We start from the raw sequence: 8,922 nt of genomic DNA, 5'->3' as shown, positions 1-8,922 counted from the left end.
TTGAGCAGGAAGTTGGACTAGAAGACATCCAAGATTTCTTCCAGAAGTATTCTGTATTCTGATTGATCTTCAAAGAAAAACAGGGAGGGCCTCCTTGGGGTGCCGTCCACCCCAAAAACACGAGGCCCTCCACAGGGAGGCCCTCCTTGGGGTGCCGTCGGCCAGACAATGTCGGCTGGCGACCCCTAGGGAGCAGGCCTTCTCTGTGGGTGCACCTACCTTGTGGAATCAGCTCCCCCTGGAGCCCCTAACCTTCGCTCTTTCCGCCGTGACCTTAAAACATGGTTATTTCGCCTGGCTGGTTTGGACTGAAGGGGTTTTAAAGGGGATTTTAATGGTCTTTTATAATCTTATAGGGTATTTTTAACATTGATTTTGCTTGTTTTTATTGTTGTGAGCCACGCTGAGTCCTTTCGGAGATAGGGCAGCATACAAGTTCAAATAATAAATAAATAAAAACCAAAGAAAGTCTAGTTGCCTTTTGAAAAATCACCTTTGGGACAAATCATAACCTGGATGACTGAGACTCTCCACAGACATTCCCATTGGTAATGAGACAACAGCATCTCTACTGAAAAAGACATATGATGGTATTTTATATAGAAAACAAGGGAGGCTGCAGAACGTTTTTCCCAGGATTGTAAAGATAAAAGGGACATTTATTTTTACTCCTTCCCTCCCTCCCTCCCCCCCCCCTCTAGCCATCTCCTAACTAAATATATACAACATCACATTTTCTGCAATCTAGTTTGGAGTGGTTTACTTTGAGTTTGTATCTCAAGGTAAACCATGCTCGTGTATTGTTGTGGTTGAAGCTGAAGTAGTCAGGCACAGAAAACCTTCTTGGAGATACCAGAGCTTCTGAAATAATGCATGAAGATAACGTGGGAACTCAGATTTTGCCAACATAAGACTCACAAATCAAACAAGAGCAAATTTTCTTGTCATGCTTCCAGTATTTCCGCTTCTAGGCTCAGTCAATGTTAAACTTTCTTTGCACGCTTTGAACAGTCCTGGCTTGGATCCCAACAGGTAAGGCCTACAAGCTCAAAGGTGCATGAAAGGCGAAGGCAAACAAGATTTCACTGAACATGTCAAGGACTTAATCAAAGGCTTAATCCTCAAAGTGGGTGACAGGTCAGGTAGAGGCACTTTTTGTTTCTCTGTGTTTGCTTTTGAACTGGTTTGCACGCTCCTTGGTCTGTTTCAGTATCCTAAAATCTTGAGACACCTTCTTTGTTTCCTTCTCAAATTTCCTTCATCACAGAGAAAGGAAAAAAAAATGATTTGTGTGACTCGGACCCGTATCAATAATGCTGTAAGACTAGGTGGGTTAGAACAGTGGTGAGATTCAAGTAATTTAACAATCGGTTCTCTGCCCTAATGATTTCTTCCAACAACCACTTTGCCAAACTGCTCAGAAAGTTAACAACTGGTTCTCATGAAATAGTGCGAACTGGCTGAATCCCACCACTGGGTTAGAATATGAAATCTCAAATGAGTCTTCAATAATCAATCTTTTGAGAAAAATTCCTTTCCAGGTAGCTTTTACACTGAGAACTAATTGAGTCACTATGGAAAAGCATGAATGGAAATTTTTGGCACAAGGTAGGGTCTTTGGGGAAAAAGCAGGTTAGAAATGAATGCACCACTTGGATGGGGCAGTGATCCTACTAAGTTAGGAAGACACATTTTCTTGTAAAGTGAGTATTGCTCCAAGGGAAACCTGAATAGACTTATGAATGCAGAACTGGAAGGTTTCAGATGAACAAAGTTGGAAGGGACCTTGTAGGTCATCTAGTCCAACCCCCTGCCCAAGCCGGAGAGCATACACCATTTCTGATATATGGCAGTCCAGTCTCTTCTTGAAAGCTTCCAGTGATGAAGCTCCCACAACTTCTGAAGGAAAGCTGTTCCATTGATTGATTGTTTTCACTGTCAGAAAATTTCTCCTTATTTCTGGGTTGAATCTCTCCTTGTTCAGTTTCCATCCATTATTCCTTGTCTGGCCTTCAGGTGCTTTGAAAATAGCTTGAAAATAGTTTAAGAGTCTTACACCTGTCCAGATCGTGTAGGTTAAAAATAAGACTTCTCCCAAAAATGCATTACTGGTCTAAACAGCACCCAGCCCAAATTCAGACCATTGATTTTTACTTCTAATTCGGTTGGCAGGAGCGATACAGAAGACAAAAGAGAACAAAATTTAAATTTTTGTGGCTGGTCACAATCAAGAAGCTGAGATCCGAGAAAGTGAATGAATAAAATCGTATTAGATTTGCCGTGCCAGAATTGTTCTGCTGGCAGAGAGTTTAAACGAGGTATTAAACTGATTGGCTGCTCATTTATGTAGGTTCTTCTGCCATAAGTTATCTATGCATTATTTTCTCCATGCAAATATGTACAAATAGCTACGCCAAACTCACATCCATTGCATTATGTGCTCAAAAACAAAAATACAGGTAGGAGAAGAGTTTTCATCTCTCCTAAAGGATGAGGGAGTGAAATAAAATATTTCCTGGGTAAAGTTCAGCCTCTTGGGGTTCTTCAGCACAGCACACACAAGGAGGTAGCCAAGATTGATTGAGGTGAGAACTCTACCATATTAAGAATGCTGGGGAATGAACCTTTATCTACTATTTAAAAAAAAAAAAGGATGAAAAAGAAAAATCAGCAGAGAACTGGGGTAATAATGCCTCTGTGTAGTTGTCTTTCCATCTGGACGGAGGGCTGGATTCTGCTGTAATTAATTTCAAATTATGAACAGTCAGACAGGAGGTGTGGAAAGTTCATCACTCTTAGTTAAAATTGAAAGTGGGAACTTGCAGTTTCCTAGATGTTCCTAAATTGTACCTCTTTGTTACTCAAACCTGCATAGTTAAAAGTAGCAACTGACTCTTGGTAAGTTCTGGAAAAACTACATATGTTACCTCTTGTTATTATTCTTATTATCCAAATAGCTTATGGCAGGGGTGGTTCTACTTCCCTCTGCTACAAGTTTGCAATGGGAGCGTGCTTGCGCACTTCTCCGCATGCGCAGATCGTTCATGATGACGTCCGGGTGGGTGGGCGGAGCCTCCCATTACTACCGGTTCGGAAGAACCGGACCAAACCGGGAACAACCCACCACTGGCTTATGGTATAAGATTGCTTTTTAAAATTGCAGTATTTTTGCAGCCCAATTAGATTTTCATCAAGAGTTGAAATGAGAGTGCTACTGTTTCTGGCTGCACAATACAGGTAGTCTTTGACTTACGACCGCAACTGAGCCCAGCATTTATGTCACTAAACAAGAAATTTGTTAAGTAAGTTTTGCTCCATTTTACGACTTTTCTTGCCACCTTGGTTAAGTGAATCACTGCCGTTGTTAAATTAGTAATAGGGTTATTATGTGACTCGGGCTTCCCCTTTGACTTTGCTTGTCAAAAGGTCACAAAAAGACCTGACCCTGGAACACTGCAACGGTCATAAATATGAATCGGTTGACAAGCATCGGAATGTAAATCATGTGATCACAAATCATGCTGCAACCGTCATAAGTGTGCAAAATGGTTACGAGGCACTTCTTTCAGTGACGTTGTTAACGTCCAACGGTCACTAAAAGTACTGTTGTAAATCGAGAACAACCTGTCTGTAGAGATTCTCCGTCATCCAAGTCATGTTTGTTCCAAAGGTGCTTTTTCTGGAGGCAACCTTGTTTTTTTTTCTTTTTGAAGAGATTTCCCTTCTCACCCAAGAAGCTTCTTCAGCTCTTCCATTCCCCACTAGCCTGCCAGAGCTGAAGAAGCTTCTTGGATGAAAAGGGAAACCTCTTCAAAAAGAAGAAAAAAAACAAGAAAGTCCAGAAAAAGCACCTTTGGGACGTCTTATTCCACGTATTGACTACCTTCATTGAATCCTGGTTTATTAGCAGAGAGCTGGTCAAACCTGCAAATCACAAAGCCAGCCACGCAGATTTTTGGCTTTTAACCTCTCAGCCAGCAGGGAAACCCAGGGAGGCTGCCTAACAACCCAGCTGACCTCCCCGCTTGTCCGCGCCATTCCACGTTTTTGCAGCCGCCGGTCTCCGACGCCCGTCAGTAGCCTAAAAAGCCACAGAACCAGAACGCGGAGCTTATCCCGAAGCGCGTCACCCGGCAAAGTTGCTCGCAAGCGACAGCGCTCGCTTTCTCACGGCGGACGGCGCGGATTCCCTAACACGTGCACCAGCCCTAACTTAAGGTAGCCGCCTGTTCTCAACGGGGTGTGTGTATGTGCGTGTGTGTGGAGGTAGAAGAAGCCGAGCCCGGCTTTAGAGAGACTTTTTCCCTTTGCAAAAAAAAAAAAAAAAAAAAAAAGCGCTTGGCTCTCGGCATTCACTAGTGGGAGCTGCAGAGGGCACGGAAACCGAATCCAGCAGCGCTCCCTCTTTCTCTCTTTCTGTCTCTTTCTCTCTTTCTGTCCCTCTGCACCGGAGTCCGGGAGCAGCTGCGAGAGCCGAGCGGGTGAGAAAGAAGAGAAGCCAGAAGCGGTGCCGCGACCAGCTCAAGGATCGGGAGAAAGGGAGGAGGGGGGGACCCAAAACAAAACGCCATCGCTTTTGCCACGATCTCCCTTCTGCTGGCCACCGGGGTGTGTGGAAAAAAAACAACAACCCGGCGGCTCGGAAAACTTTCATCAGCTCCTCAGATTGGCAAGTGAGTTTCGGCGCTCGGGCGTTTTGGTGCGGGCGGCCGGACGAAACTCGCCTCAGCGTCCGTTCCCTTCGCGCGGTTCGCGGCGCCTTCGGGAGAGTGGGGGGGGGGGAATGGCTGCTCCTCCTTCCCTCCCCCTCTCCGTTTTCCCGACTCTCCCCCCCCCCCACATTACCTCAGAGGGGGCTTTGGCATGGGGGCAGCTGGGGGAAGGAAGGGGGAGGGGGCGAGGCCGGGTTCTCTCAGGGGCCGGATTAGATGCACGTTGTGGGGAAGGGAGGAGAACTTTTGAGTCTGGGATTTGCGAGGGGTTTGTTTTGCGGGGAAAGGCAGCCCTCCGGCTTGGGGTGAGCCTCCTGCCTTTCTGCACCGACCCAGAAGCTCCGCAGGGTCGAGAAAGGCAAGTGGTTTTTAGGCGGGTGAGTAAAAACGTGAGGGACGGTCGAAAGCCCTTCTTAAGAGAGGGGTGGGGGTGGGTTTGAGACGGCGCGGAAAGTTTGGTGGACGTTGCTAAGAAGGGAGCGAAACGACTTCAGTTCCAGAATCACGTGGAGACAGATGTGAAATATCTGGAGTGCGGGTTGGAAAAGAGCGGGACTTATTCTTTTATCTTTTGCGAGTGGAGCTCCCTAAATTGGATGGGTGGGGGAGAAAGAGGGGACTTTTTTTTAACTGGTGGAAAGGAATCATCTAGAATGCCTCGGGGAATTCGACTTTGGAAATGGTATTGAAAGGGACCCTTGGATAGCAGAAAGCATCCATCTATCTCTCCCCCACTGGGATAAGAGTACTGGGATAAAAAGTACATTTTTTGGCGTTATTTTATTCCAGGGGCCAATCACATGCAGAGGGAAAAAGACTAAAACTGGACAAGTGACAGTAACTCTCCATTCTGCAGTTTAAATGGGAGCTTTCTTGTCTTCATATTTTTAAGAGAAAGTTGCTTTTCTTGTTCCCCTGCAGTTGACTAACAATATTAACCTCCTTCACGTTGCATGGGTGTGTGTTACATGAATTTGAGAGAGATGGTGCTCTCTGTGCGGTTTTTTTAATGTCTTTTAATTGTTTTGGAATTGTAATTTGTAAGGCGCAAGAGCCCATGGGAATGGGCAACTATGATGCTTTTAAATAAATAAGGCTTAAGCAGTTTCAGGAAAAGCAAAAGTACATCCTGCACGTTGGACCTGTGATAGTAAATAGGTTGTGGTGTGTATGGTAGGTGTAGTTTTGTGTAAGGAGAAGAAAGAGAAAAGAAAATACACACGCTGGATAAATCAGTACTGTAAACTCCAACTGTAGCTGCAATTTGACAGCAGTTAAATCAGGGGTGCCACATTTCAAAGTTACAGTTAGAGTACTGGGACTGCAGCTGCTCTCTTGTAGGTATGTGGGAATGGCATGAGACCCACAAGTTTTGCAAAGTGAAGAGAGGAAATTGGTCACAGCTTATTAGGAAAGATAAAATAGACAATTGGGAATGCTTTACTGATCATTCTTCATCCAGATTTTATATTAGTTGCATCTGCTGATACAGGTGTTCGGCTTCACCCTTCTCTGTTATTTTCAGCATCTGATAAAACGAATAAGTACTTTTTTCAACAACCTGTAAAATCCAAGGCAGTGTGCTTTCATTGTTTAATTCCTCTCCTTCAAGGAGCAGAGCGAAATTTAAATTCATACCTTCTAAGCATCTTTGCCTTTTGGAGAACATGAGTGACTGCTCTTTCTGGGGTTAAAAACCAGTTGGGAGAACTAAGCTGTTAGTTCTTGAATGAAGATTGTTTTGAGTACAAGGGAGTGAATGACTTCATATTCATAATTTCACAGTGATGAATCTGTGAGACGAAGCCGCGTGAGGAACATCTTAAAATTGTCATAAGTAGCTACAAATAAACTGGTGGGGGATTATTATTTTTTTATTTATTGAGCTGTGCCTGTTTATTGATATTTAAAAGTGGACCTGTGACTCACTGCTAAAAGTACAGAAATTTCAAGTTTAATCTGCCAAGTGTCCAAACAAAAGGTAACAAAAGGGCAAAAATGTGACTTGGACCTGGGGAAGCCTCTGGTCTAAAGGACAGTGGTGGGAAACATGGACCCACCATGTCCAATTTATGCTGAATCGGTTTCTGGTGTTTAACTCTCCAAAGTGGTTTAAGGGTGTTCTGTGTTTATAAGGGCAAAAGTGTTATTTTTAAATGTTTTAAAAGTCCTACTATTTGTTTAAATTCCACATGTGTTTTCCAGAACACTTTCTAACATAGAAAAAAATATAAAGGTAGCAGTTTTTGTGGAAATAGCTGGAAAAGTTCTTTTTCATTCCTGACCTAATAAGTTTATACAAAGTTTCTAGCTAGTGTAATACTAGAACAGATATATTAGAATAGCATGCATGGTTTGATGTTGTCTCTGTATAAAGTACAAAACCATCGCTTGATTTCTGAAGAGTTTATATTGCAATAAACGTAGAAATCTTGTTGAAGTTTGATCTGCTCAAGATTGCTATTTTCCTGTTGCTGTTCCTTGTGGAAGGGCATTAATCCAGATATTTGGGGAAGCAAATAAAATTTCTTCCTAATGGTATATAAGTTCGGCTGGTGGGATAGGAGAATGAGAGTATGTATAAATGATTGTGTACGTGTATAGTTATGCATAGTTGCCCAAGGATTATATAGGAGCAACTGTAATCTTCGCTCTTTAAAAAGTTGCTCATATCTGTTGTTTGGGAACTCATGAGTATTTAAGTGGAAGAGTACTTTCATACTGAGGACCCTGACTATATACATGAATCTCAGGCCCCCAACCAGTGCAATATGCCATATTTTCATTCTGGTGATTCTTTTAGTTGGAGAAAAATAAAGTTACAAAGGGCAGATGTCATAATCTTGATTATTCATTACTTTTTATGTATGAGACAAGGTGATTGCACAATATAAGCCATGCCTGGTAACATCTTCTACTTTGCAAATTTCTGGTTTCTCATTGATTTACCAGTTCTTTTGACTCACAGGTTCAGAGAAATGGAGATATAAAACTGATATAAAATAATATCACTAATCCTTGGTGGTGCAGTGGTTAGAATGCAGTATTGCAGGCTAACTCTGCCCACAGCCTGGAGTTCGATCCTGATGGGGCTCAAGGTTGACTGCCTCCTATCCTTCCAAGGTAGGAAAAATAAGGACCCAGATGGTTGGGAGAAATATGCTGATATTGCTGGCCTGCGGTGCTTCTGCCAGCAAAAACGGAGCTTGGGGCTGCAGGTGCCCCTCCCGAGCTTAATTTTTGCTGACAGAAGGCTGCAGGAGGCCGTTGTGGCCGAAAACGGAACTCGGGAGCCCGTTTTCATTGGCAAAGTGCTCAGCCACCACAGGTGCCCCCAACATGAGTGACATCGACTGGCCAAGCCAACCATGGCATGCCCACCTCAGCCCCCCCCAAGGTCAAACACAACCCTGATGCGGCCCTCAATGAAATTGAGTTTGACACCCCTGACTTAGATGAATGCTTCTGTTACATTGTAAGGATATGTGAATACATAACTTGATTCCCCTGTCCCCGTGAATAAAATAAGAATGGGAGAAGGAAACTTAGTACCATTGGGGACAATTTTCAAAATCCACACCTGCCCTTATATAGAAATTACTACTTTAATACACTTAAGGATTCCAAGTGTGGTAAAATACACAAGATCCTATTGGTTAGTATTAGTAAGTTTTATTGGTTTTACATAGAAGAATACTGAAATATTCTAAACTGTTAATACTGACATGCCATAATTTAGAGTCATTTTATAATAGACTACTTGTTCTAAAAAAAGAGTGGCATTTATTGTATATATAGAGATTCTCAATCATCCAAGTCATGGTTGTCCCAAAAGACAACTGGACTTTCCTGGGTTTTTTTTCCTGGAAAACATTTTGCTTCTCATCTAAGAAGCTTCTTCAGAACTGAAGTTGAGAAGCGAAACATTTTCAAGGGAAAAAAAAGCCAAGATCCCGGTTGCCTTTGGGAAAAGCTCCTTGTTGTGGCATTTATCACTTCATAGAAAATTTCACAAAAGCATACGAAATATGCTCATCTTTATGAGTTCTGAAACCCATAGTTTTTGTAAAGGCAGTTGAATGCCAATTTCTAATAGATTTTATAGAATGATTTCAACCATGATTTTATAGAATGATTCAATCTATAAAACGATTTCAATCATGAAATCATTTTACAGAATAATTTCAATCAATATAGAATGATGGCTCAG

The sequence above is a fragment of the Pituophis catenifer genome, unplaced genomic scaffold, assembly GCF_029215685.1.
Source record: "Pituophis catenifer annectens isolate HBS135680 unplaced genomic scaffold, rPitCat1.0.hap2 SCAF_8, whole genome shotgun sequence".
Taxonomy (NCBI): domain Eukaryota; kingdom Metazoa; phylum Chordata; class Lepidosauria; order Squamata; family Colubridae; genus Pituophis; species Pituophis catenifer.
Note: the sequence above shows the minus strand (reverse complement) of the source record.